At 49.2% G+C, this 12783-nt stretch overlaps 1 long non-coding RNA gene across 1 annotated transcript; it reads left to right on the forward strand.

Annotated features, from left to right (window-relative positions):
- The first annotated feature begins 5097 nt into the window (after positions 1-5097).
- LOC148217676 (uncharacterized) lies at positions 5098-7800 on the forward strand. The gene is made up of 3 exons (XR_015800864.1): positions 5098-5202; positions 6352-6519; positions 6837-7800. It is a non-coding gene; the product is annotated as an uncharacterized LOC148217676 (long non-coding RNA).
- Positions 7801-12783: the final 4983 nt, after the last annotated feature.

Here is a 12783-nt window from a genome sequence, read left to right on the forward strand (position 1 = left end):
TCGGCGATACCGGGGGATATTCTCGGGGATTCCGGGATGATTTTCCCGGGGAATTCCAGGGGATTATTCCGGCGATTCCGGGGGGATTTTCTCGGCGATTGCGGGGGATTTTCTCGGGGATTCCGGGGGGATTATCCCGGGGAATTCTAGGGGATTTTCTCGGGGATTCCGGGGGGATTTTCCCGGGGAATTCCGGGGGGATTTTCTCGGGGAGTCCGGGGAGATTTGCCCGGGGATTCCGAGGGATTTTCAGGGGAATCCGGGGGGATTTTCTCGGGGATTCAGGGGGGGTTTTCTCGGGGATTCAGGGGGATTTTCCAGGGGATTCCGGGGGGATTTTCTCGCGTATTCCCGGGGCATTTTCCTGGAGATTCCAGGGGGATTTTATCGGGGATTCCGGGGGGATTATCCAGGGGATTCCGGGGGGTTTTTCCAGGGGATTCCGGGCATATTTTCCCGAGTATTACGGGCGAATTTTCTCGGGGATTCCGGGGAGATTTTCTTGGGGATTCCGGGGGGGCTTTCACAGGGATTTCTGGGGATTTTCGCGTGGATTCCGGGGGGATTTTCTCGCGGATTCCGGGGGCTATTTTCCCGGGGATTCCGGGGGAAATTTCTCGGGGAGTCCGGGGGGATTTTCTAGGGGAATTCCGGGGGATTTTCTCGGGGATTCTGGGGGGATTTTCCCGGCGATTCCGGGTTGATTTTCCCGGGGACTCCGGGGGATTTTCTCGGGGATTTCTGGAGGATTTTCCCGGGATTCCGGGCGGATTTTCTCGTGGATTCCGGGAGGATTTTCTCTTGGATTCCGGGAGGATTTTCCCGGGGAATTCCGAGGGATTTTCTCGGGGATTCCGGGGAGATTATCCCGGGGATTCCGGGGAGATTTTCTGGGGATTCCTGGGGGATTTTCTCGGGGATAGCGGACGGATTATCACGGGGATTCCGGGATGAGTTTCTCGGGGAATTCAGGGGGATTTTCCAGGGGATTCCGGGGGGATTTTCCCGGGGAATTCCGGGGGATTTTCTCGGGGATTCCGGGGGGTTTTTCCCGGGGATTCCCGGGGATTTTCTCTCGGATTTTTCCCCAATTTTTCAAGCATTTTTTCCCGCAATTTTCCTGGATTTTTCCCAAATTTTCCCCATTTCTCACTGATTATTTTCCCCATTTCTCAATGATTTTTGCCCCAATTTATCAAAGATTTTTTTTCCCCATTTCTCACTGATGTTTTTCCCCATTTTCCCCCCATTTCTCACTGATTTTTATCCCCCATTTTTCAATGATTTTTCCCCATTTCTCTCTGATTTTTGCCCCATTTCACCATGATGTTTTCCCCATTTCTCACTGATTTTTCCGTTGATTTTTCATGGATTTTTCCACCCATTTTTCGTGGATTTTTTCCCCATTTTTCCCCATTTCTCACTGATTTTTTCCCCCATTTATCACTCCTTTTTCCCCATTTTTCCCCATTTCTCACTGATTTTTTCCGCCATTTTTCATTGATTTTTTCCGCCATTTTTCATGGATGTTTCCCCCAATTTTCATGGCTATTTCCTGATTTTCCCCCCCATTTCTCACTGATATTTGCCCCCATTTCTCTCTGAATTATTTCCCCCATTTTTCATGCATTTTCCCGCCCATTAATCACTGATTTTTTCCCCATTTCTCACCGACTTTTCCCCCCATTTCTCACTGATTTTTATCCCCCACTTCTGACTGATTTTTCCCAATTTTTCGTTGATCTTTTTCCCCATTCCTCACCGATTTTTCCCCCATTTCTCTCTGATTTTTCCATCATTTTTCATGGTTTTTCCCCCCCATTTCTCACTGATTTTACCCCCTTTCTCACTGATTTTATTAATGTTTGTATTTCTATTTCTATTTCTATTTCTATTTATTATTATTGTTTTGCATGTTTATGTTTATGTTTATGTTTATGTTTATGTTTATGTTTATGTTTATGTTTATGTTTATGTTTATGTTTATGTTTATGTTTATATCTATGCAGGTTAACGTTTGTGCATGTTTATGTCTATGTTTATATTTATGCATATTTATTTTTATGCCGGCGAACGCGGCAGGCGTTTTATGTAAACGCCTATCCGCCGGGGTCCTAGAGAGGCCGCCATCTTGAGGCGTGTCGGGACTCTCAAAATGGCGCCTCGGGCGGCACCCCGCCTGACCTGCCAAAAATGGCGGCAGAAAGGGCGGGAAAAAATCAGGACCCCAGTGTGTAGGCAAAAGACGCCTGATTACATCGCCGACGCCGATCCGCTCGCCGACAATTTTCCCGGACGTGTCAGAGCGTGCCGACAACGGCCGCGCGGTCCCCGGTGCCGCGGGCGTGAGGGCGCCGGCGAGCGCGGACAGGCGTTTTATGTAAACGCCTATCCGCCGGGGTCCTAGAGAGGCCGCCATCTTGAGCGCTGCCGCACGGCTGGGTCCCGGCCCGCGGGCCCTTCCGCCATCCTGAGAGGGGCACGGTGCAGTACCCGCCCGTGTCCACACGGCGGCAGCACTGCCGCCCAACTCAGCCCGGCACTGCCGCCCTGTCAGGGACAGACAGAGAAGGGAGAGAGTTCCAAGCACCAGAGTCCCCACCCGTCATAAAATCCTCTCAATGAACGCCCCAAAAAAACCCCGACCCAAACTAAAAATGCCCTGCCTCTGACCAAATGAAAAAAATACCTTTTATATATAGAAATCATCTATTTTTTAATATTTAATTTCTAGTCATAATCTAGACATATTTCATATATTCAATTTAATTGCTATTCTATTTATCATATATACCATATTATTTTATTATTCATTATATACATAGATTTATATTACTAATGTTATTTCTATTTTATCTATATCCATCTATATTTGGAGGTTCATAGTTTTTAATATTATTTCTTTAAAAGCTCTGCCTCTAACCAAATAGAAACAAAAAACTCGATTATTTTAAATTATATTTGAATATATTTTTCTATTTAGTTTTCATATTTATATCTGTAGATTTATATGTCTATATTGTGTATTCTATATTTATATACTATTTAATGTAGTTTTTACTAGTATATTAATATACTAGATGCTATTTACATTCTATTATAACATACTATTTAATATAACATATTAAAATCGATAAATTATTTCTATTACATACTACATACATGTATTTTATATTTATATTTATTTCTATAGATTTATACTTACATATATATATGCATATATAGTTATAATCATTTTATGTCAGTATCTATTTTTGCATATTTGTATATTTTTGCCTATATTATTTTCAAAAAACCCTCCTCTAACCAAATAAAAACCAATAAAACATTCCTTTTAAAGTCTGAATATTTATATATTTCTATTTTCATAACATAATATAATGTAATGTAATATATTTATATATTGGTTTCTTATATTTGCTTCTATATTTTTATTCTTTATCTTTTCTATTTACAGTATCTATAAAAAAACCCTACCTCTATCCAAACACAAGCCAATAAAACATTCCTTTTAGACTATATTTAGCTATTTTTTAAGGTTCTGTTTTTCATGCATTCTACACCCACCCCTCCCTCTCAATGTTCTGGCACCCACCATGACCCCCCCCCCATGCCCGACTCACCTGCTCCTCCAGCGCAGCCCGGCTCCCTCTCCCAGGGACCTTGGGGTGCCCCAAACCACGTCGGAGCCCCCCTCAGCCTTTTTTCCTCACCCCAAAGAAGGCACAGAACGACTCCTTTAATGAAGTTGTTTTAACAATTGTAAGGCTAGAGCTTTTGGTATCCACTGCTTGCCATCCCTTGTAAACCAATTTTTTTCTTCTTTCTTCTGCAGCTTAATAAACCTCTTTTTTTTCCCCATAGTTTTCCAAATGCATGTATTACCGCATATGCATATTTAGAATCAGTAAATATATTTAATGTCTTGTCCTGCTATAATTCACAGGCTCTCACAAGCGTGTGCAGCTCTGCTGTCTGAGCTGACCAGGTGGCTGGTAACCTCCCCCCTTCCTTTAATTGCTTTCCATTCACGATAGAGTATCCTGTAAATCATGAAGAATGGGGGGAAAAATCAGTGAGAAATGGGGAAAAAAATCCCTGAAGAATGGGGGGAAAAATCAGTGAGAAATGGGGAAAAGTGGGGAAAAAATCCGTTAGAAATGGGTGGGGAAATTCCATGAAAAATGGCGAAAGAAATCAGTGAGAAATGGGGAAAAATGGGTAAAAAATCAGTGCGAAATGGGGGGGGGGAAATCAATGAGAAATCGGGGAAAAACATAAGTAAGAAACGGGGGGGAAAAGTCCATGAAAAATGGGGAAAAATCAGTGGGAAATGGGGATAAATCTGGAAAAAATCCATGAAAAATGGGGGAAAATATCAGTGAGAAATGGGGGAAAATGGGGAAAAAGTCAGTGAGAAATGGGGAAAAATCAGTGAAAAACGGGGGGAAAACTCCATGAAGAATGGGGAAAAAAATCAGTGAGAAATGGGGAAAAAAATCCCTGAAAAATGGGGGAAAATATCAGTGAGAAATGGGAAAAAATGGGGAAAAAAATCATTGATAAATCGGGGGAAAAATCAGTGTGAAAGGGGGGGAAAAATCGGGATCGGGGACGTGGACCGGGACTGGGATCGGGGACCGGGACGGGGAAATGGGACAGAGACCGGGATCGCGGACGGGGACCTGGGACAGGGACCGGAACCGGGATCGGGGACGGGGACTGGAGACAGGGACCGGGACCGGGATTGGGGACTGGGACCAGGACCGTGATCGGGTTCCGGGATGGGGAACTGGGACTGGGACCAGGATCGGGGACCGGAACCGGGGACTGGGACCGGGACCAGGACTGGGGACGGGGACTGGGGACAGTGACCGGGACTGCAATCGGCACCGCCCCCAGAACCGCTCCCGGAACCGCTCCCCGGGCTACCCCGGCACGGCGACCGGGAACGCCCCCGGCACCGCCCCGGCACCGCCCCCGGTGCCGCCCCCGGCACTGCCCCGGCACCGCCCCGGGTAGCGCCCCCGGCACCGCCCCCGGGGCGGGCCGCCGAACGCACGCGATGACGCGCGGGGGGCGGGACGGCGCGGGGCGGTGACGCGCTTCATGCCAGGAGCAGGGCCCGGGTGCGACGAAGACGGGAGCGGGACGACCCGATACCGCGCGGGGCCGCGGGCCCGGTGGAGCCCGGCCCGCTGGGTAGGGGCCGCCAATGGCACCGGGGCTTCTGCTTCGGCTTCTGTCCGTGTCGGCGGGGAGGCCCCAGCCAGCGGTGCCCCTCTCCCTCGGCGACACGGGCGTGGAACTCGGCATCGGGCGCTGCATCGCCGCGGACAGCAGGGGGCGCACGGGTACCGATACTGCCATGGGGCCCGGCGCTGCTCTCCTGCTCCGCCGCCAGGCGGCGCTGCGCTGCCGTCCTGCCGCGCCTCCGGGCACGCTCGGTTTCCTCGGGACCCTCGGGACCGGCCGGGACGCGGGGACTGCCCGTGCGGACCCGGGGACCCCGGGCCCCGCCTGTCCCGCCGCTGCGGAGGCGGGGGATGCTTTATGGGACTGCCCGAGCTGGCAGTGCCGGGTCTGGGGCGTTGGGGCGCGCCTTGGGGGGCTGCGGGTGCGCTCGTTTCCTCTTCTGCATGGCCTTCTGTGTGAGCATCTCTCGTTGCGACTGCTCTTGGAGAGTCAAACCCCTCCTCCTAAGTGGTCTCAGGAGCCTGGCAGGGTGAGTTTTGTTTCACAGGGGAAAGGGCCACTGGTCGTGTCCAGAGACCTGTGCACCCAGCCAGGTTTCTGCCTGATAAAATTCCAAATGGATGAGGATTTCTCCCAGCCCCAAGCTGCCCCCACCTGTAACCCTGGCTGCCTTTGGGGTGCCCAAAGCCTCCTCTGTGCAGATCTCAGGAACCTGGGAGGGGTGAACAATGTTGCACAGGGAAAAACCCCACAGATTTTATCTCCGGGCCTGGGGCCAGGAGCAGGCATTTGCGTGCTATAATTCCAGAAGGAGCACGGTGTCTCCCAGACCCAAGCCGCATCCAGCTGTGACCCAGCTGCTCTTGGAGTGCCAAAAGCCTCCTCGTAGCTGATCTCAGGAACCCTGGAAGGGTGAGTTTGGTTTCACAGGGAAAAGGCCTCAGTTTGTGTCCAGAGATCAAATAAGGGACTCTGCTTTTCCTCTAGTTCTCCTTCCTGTTTTCACCTGGGCTACAAGGATGGGCATGGCCTGTATTTCTCATATCAAAGTGATGTTACTAAATTTGTCCAGAAGTTCTGATTGTTATTTTTATTAGTAGTAGTAATTTTCTGATAGAAAACACTCTCATTTTGCCTTTCCCACGTTGTTTCCAGGTGCTGCCCAGGATGGACATCTGTGGTCTCAGACAGTGATTCCCGAGGAGCAAGGAAAGCCTTTTCCTCACCTGCACAGTTCAGGTGGATGGGACAGAATTGGTGTGGCCTGACAAGGCAGGAAAAGCTGTCTGTGTTCTGGAGTGCCTTGAAAGCTTTCTCCGTCAGGTTTGGAAGGGGTTTCTCTTTGGGATTTCTTGTGATGCAGCACCACGGGTATCCCTTTGTGCCAAGTCCAGTGCTAAAGGATTGAAGAACTGACAAGTGGGGTCTGGGATGAAAATGCCTCTAATAAAATTAAGCAAAGAATACAATAAGAGAAATGAGCATCCTTTTAATAGTTAGGAATAAAAATGCTGGAAAAGGGCACTCTGAATTGGTGTCACTTGTCATGGATAAAACCCCAGAGTGAGGAATCAGAGCAGAAGTTGAGAGCTGGAATCCTTCTGCAGTCGACTTAATTTTCTTTTCCTCCTCTCTTTCAGGACAGGAAGAATCACGACTCTCCTGGCATCTTTGCCAAGAGCTGTGGTGTTTGATCAGCCAAAGCCCAGAGGCTTCAGCACCAGAGGTCTGAGCCTGGAGGGCTCCTGGTGCTGCCCGTGCTGTGGGCTATGTCAGAGGATGCAGGGTTCCTCTTTGCCTCCCTGCTGGGATTAACTGCCATGGGAATGTGGGATCTGGGTGAAACTCCAGCTCTCCTGGTGTTCAGGGGAGCAAGGTCTGAGGGACTCCTCTCTGGGGATGTGCGGTGAAGGACTGAATAGTGTGGAAGGAGAGTATTTATAAACTGTATCACTGTTTCTCCTAAAATTGGGGTGGAGCACTGATGGGGGCGGTTGGGTTTGGTCTGGGCCGGTTATTCTTTGTGCAATTTTTAAATTCTCTTGTATGATTTACTGTCCGGTATCTTTCTAACAAAAGCTGACATAAATTTAGATTAAGGATTAGAACTTGGCTCCATTCATTGCAAACATTTGACAAGGCTGGAGGACTGGGGTGGTGACTGCTCTCAGGAAAGGTTACTTATTAATACTGTGTCAGATTTCCCGCAGTGACTGTCAGGCCTGCATGGCTGTGAGTTCGTGCTCTTCTCACTGGGGAAATAAGTTCAGCAAAATTAGAAATGTTAGAAAAATCCAGCCAAAAATTCCACCTCTGTACCCCCTAAGTTTTCCCAGTTTTTCCCAGCTAGGAGCTGCACAGAAGTCAGGCAGGGGAAGTGACAACAGGGAACAGCTGAAAAATTCAAAGGCACAAAGAGGAAAGGGGAAAGGTTTCAGAAAACAATTCTATGGTCTAAGAATAATTTCTGATTCCCTACTGAGAAGAACACGAACTCACAGCCATTCAGGCCTGACAGTCCCCTGCAGTGAGAGCTCAGCACACATCCACAGAGGCAAGTCCAGCATCTTAAATGAAAAAATAAAAACCAGGAGAAAAAGGTGATTTCTTTTGCTTCAGAGTTATTTCAAGTTCTTAAAGCCCAAGCAACATTTGCTCTTGATTTTGGTTGGGTGAATCATGAGCAGTGGGCACGGGTCATGCCATTCATTGAGCAGAAAACCCGGGGTCATTTAGAGGGGACACAAGAACTGTTTGTGTAGCGACCTCGGGCTGCAGAGGGGCAGGAGAAAGGCCAAGGGAGCTCCCTGGGGCCACCAGGGCCTGTGGGGAACAGAATGGACGCTTGGATGACCAGTGGAGGTGAGGAGTGGATCTGAGTTCATCTACAGGGAAATAAGGAGGGGATACTCTGGAGTGAAAAGCTGAGGTGATGAGTTCACCCACCTGGGCACGAGTTGTGTTTGCACAAAGTGGGAACAGAGGTGAAGGTCAATCCAAAGTCGATCCTGCTTGACCTCTGAATTCCAGGATAAGTTTTACAAGCTGCCAAATGAGGGAGTAAAAATACACAAAAATGAAACTGAGAGCATTCATGATGTTACCGTATGGACTAGAAATCCTGAATATTAGAATATAAAGTGTATAAACCATAATAGTAGTAGTAATGCTAAGGCTTGAAGACTGCAGTCCCCAGAGTAGGCCCTGGGAAACTAACTTAAGAGTGTGCTGTGCTGAGAGCATGCAGAACCGTTAGTGATAAGGTTAAAGTCTAAACATAAATAAAGTACTGGTGGTGGGCAGTGGCATAAGAGAGAGATTGAGGGGGAGAACACTATAGTCCTGAGGCAGTGGCGCCAGAGAGAGATTGAGGAGGAGAACACTATAGTCCTAAGATAAGCAACCATGTAGGATTTATGACGCCAAAATGCTATCTTCAAGGTGAATGTATCTACAGAAGAATGTGTACTTCTGCACATAAACCATTTGTAAAAAGGGTATAAAAAACCCTCTAAAAAGGGAACCAGCGGGATCCTGACTTGGGACGCGAGTCCGCAGGTCCCCGGGCCCTGAATAAAGCACCGCATAAACTGACACTCTGTTAGTTTGTGTTTTACTTGGGGTTTCGGGCAGCAATGAGGTTCCTGGGAGTCCATTACACTGTTGTCATAGAATTCTTAATGAGTTTTGAGCTTTTAATGACAACAATTCAGTACTTTCTTTGGATTATTCACTGTGTAGGATTTGGGGTTTATCTGGATTTTAAAGGCGTCGTGGTGGCCCTGACACTGCTCAGGAGCTGGTAGGAAAAGCAGGGTCAGAGCTCCTGGCAGGCACAGGGTGTTTTTCCCAGAGTGGACTGTGGAGGAATTGTTTGGGCCTTGGATTGTCCCTCTGGGTGATGCCAGTTGCTGTGATTTGTGTAATTCCATACATTTAACTCCCAATACTTGCCAGCCCAGGAGCTTGAGCTGACAGGGCAGCACACAGATTGTTCTCTGTGCTGTGCCCCGATTTGGGGTTGGCTGTCAGCTTTGCTAGCTCCCGTGAATTATGCCCATAGCCCCGAATTCCCTGCTCAATTCCCACTGCCATAACCTCACAGCGCCTCATGGAGTGGGGATATACTGTGGCAGGAAGCTCAGCAGCATCGGCACAGGGACAGGTGTATATTCCAAAGAATTTGCTGTTTCAAACCCTCATCCCCCAGCCCCGCCGATGTCCCTGGGGGGCACTTGACAGAGTTACCTGGATTTCACATGATTTCACCCCCCCGAGCTCGGGCTCCAGGTGATCTTTTCAAGCAGGAGAAGGCAGGGGCCGGAGGCGCTCGTGGCCCGTGCCGAGGCAGTCCCTGGGGCCACGAGAGGACATCTCTCCCTGCAGAATTTCAGTTCTTTCCAGAGCCTCAGCAGTGACAGAGGACAAAGAGGAAGATGAGGAGGAGGAAGAAGGGGGAGAGGGTTTGAGAGGAGGGGAAGCCCAAATCCGTGCTGTGTGCGGAGCTCCGACAGCACGCTGCAGCCCGCAGCTCAGTGTGAGCACGGGGCAGAGGAGGCGATTTCTGGGCATTCAATCACCCTGAGGCGGGCCCGGCACCGCCCCTGCAGCACCGTCCCCAGCACAGCTCGGTACCGCTCCGGGATCACCCGGCCCCGCCCCCGGTGCCGCCTGGGACCACTGGGGACCGCCCCTAAAGCACCGCCCCGGCCCCGCCCGGTCCCGTCCCCGGGACCTCCGTGCCCCGCCTCGCCAAGCCCCGGCTCCGCCCCGAGCCTGCCCGGGCTGCGCCGGGACCATCGCTGGCGGCCCCGCCCCTCTCCCCCGGGCCGAAGCGGGCTGAAGGAGATGTCCGCACGATTGGAAACGCCGCCGAAAATCGCACCCGTGGGATCGGTGTCGGCGTCGTGCGCAGGCATCCCACTAGAGCGAGCGGGCTCCTTGCTGTGCCCCCCTCCTTTTGCAGCCAGAGTTAGAAGGTCGGGGAGCGACACCCGAGCCGCCATCTTGGGAGAGGCAGGCGCGCAGTACCGCGCTCTGCCCACAGGGTGGCGCTTGGGAGACAGGCAAGGGATGGAATCAAGGAGTGTCCCAATCCTTGAGGAAATCCCCCTGAATGAACGCCCCAAAAAACCCCGACCAGAACTGAGAAACCTCCTGCCTCTGTATGAGTGCAAAGGGTGTGCAAGGAGTGTGCAAATAGTGTGCATTAGCAATCGATCGGCAGGCATTGGAAAGCGATCGCCGATCTAATCGATCGGCAGGCGCGATCAATCGATCGCCGAGCTAATCGATCGGCAGGCATTAGCAATCGATCGCCGAGCTAATCGATCGGCAGGCATTAGCAATCGATCGCCGATCTAATCGATCGGCAGGCATTAGCAATCGATCGCCGATCTAATCGATCGGCAGGCGCGATCAATCGATCGCCGATCTAATCGATCGGCAGGCATTACCAATCGATCGCCGATCTAATCGATCGGCAGGCGCGATCAATCGATCGCCGATCTAATCGATCGGCAGGCATTACCAATCGATCGCCGATCTAATCGATCGGCAGGCGCGATCAATCGATCGCCGATCTAATCGATCGGCAGGCATTAGCAATCGATCGCCGATCTAATCGATCGGCAGGCGCGATCAATCGATCGCCGATCTAATCGATCGGCAGGCATTAGCAATCGATCGCCGATCTAATCGATCGGCAGGCGCGATCAATCGATCGCCGATCTAATCGATCGGCAGGCATTAGCAATCGATCGCCGATCTAATCGATCGGCAGGCGCGATCAATCGATCGCCGATCTAATCGATCGGCAGGCATTAGCAATCGATCGCCGATCTAATCGATCGGCAGGCGCGATCAATCGATCGCCGATCTAATCGATCGGCAGGCATTACCAATCGATCGCCGATCTAATCGATCGGCAGGCATTAGCAATCGATCGCCGATCTAATCGATCGGCAGGCATTAGCAATCGAACGCCGATCTAATCGATCGGCAGGCGCGATCAATCGATCGCCGATCTAATCGATCTGCAGGCATTACCAATCGATCGCCGATATAATCGATCGGTAGTCGTGATCAATCGATCGCCGATCTAATCGATCGGCACGCATTAGCTATCGATCGCCGATCTGATTTTTCCCGCCATTTTTCATTGATTTTTTCCCCCATTTCTTACTGATTTTTCCCCAATTTTTCATGCATTTTTTCCCGCAATTTTCGTGGATTTTTTTCCCATATTTTCCCCATTTCTCACTGATTTTTTTCCCCCATTTCTCAATGATTTGTTTCCCCAATTTATCAAAGATTTTTTTTCCCCATTTCACCATGATGTTTCCCCCATTTCTCACTGATTTTTTCCCCCATTTCTCACTGATTTTTTCCCCCCATTTTTCCATGGATATTTCCCGATTTTCCCCCCCATTGCTCACTGATTTTTGCCCCCATTTCTCTCTGAATTTTCCCCCCATTTTCCATGCATTTTTCCCCCCATTAATCACTGATTTTTTTTCCCCATTTATCACTGATATTTGCCCCCATTTCTCTCTGAATTTTTCCTTCCATTTTTCATGCATTTTTCCGCCCATTAATCACTGATTTTCTCCCCATTTATCACTGATTATTGCCCCCATTTTTCACTTATTTTTTCCCCACAGCATCGGCCACCACAGCACGAGCAACAACAGCTCGCTCTGTTCCCGCCATTGCCCATGGATTGTTTGCCTGTTTTCCATGGATTTTTTCCCCATTTCTCACTGATTTCCCCCCCCCCATTTCTCACTGAATATTCCCCCATTTTTCATCGACTTTTCCCCCATTTACCACTGCTTTTTCCCCCATTTCTCGCTGATTTTGTCCCAAATTTTCCCCCATTTCTCATTGATTTTTTTCCCTGTTTCTCACTGATTTTTCCCCCATTTCTTAATGACTTTTCCCGCCATTCGTCACGGATTTTTTCCCCCATTTCTCAATTATTTTTTCCCCCACTTTTCCCCGTTTCTCACTGATTTATTCCCCCATTTTTCATGGATTTTTTTTCCCCCATTTCTCACTGATTTTTTTCCCCATTTTTCAAAGATTCCCCCCCCGTTTTTCACTGATTTTTCTCCATTTCTCACTGATTTTCCCACCATTTTTCATGTGGTTTTTTTCCATTTCTCACTGATGTTTTACCCCATTCTTATTCCCATTCTCATAGCTCTATTTTATATTTATACATATTCTTATATTTGCATTATTTCTGTTATACACTAGATTTTTCATAGATATTTGCTACTTATATTTCATTATATTTTACATGTATACCAATCTAGTTCTATTCTTTATATTTTATTTTTATATTAGCTATAAAAACCGTGCCTCTACCCAAATAAAAAGCATTTAAACATTCCTTTTAGACTATATTTAGGTATTTTTTTATGGTTCTGTTTTTCATGCATTCTACACCCACCCCTCCCTCTCAATGTTCTGGCACCCACCATGCACCCCCCCCCCCCCCCCCCCCCCCTTGCCCGACTCACCTGCTCCTCCAGCGCAGCCCGGCTCCCTTTCCCAGGGACCTTGGGGTGCCCCAAACCACGT

This window comes from Sturnus vulgaris, unplaced genomic scaffold, assembly GCF_052056855.1.
Source record: "Sturnus vulgaris isolate bStuVul1 unplaced genomic scaffold, bStuVul1.hap1 Scaffold_499, whole genome shotgun sequence".
Classification (NCBI taxonomy): domain Eukaryota; kingdom Metazoa; phylum Chordata; class Aves; order Passeriformes; family Sturnidae; genus Sturnus; species Sturnus vulgaris.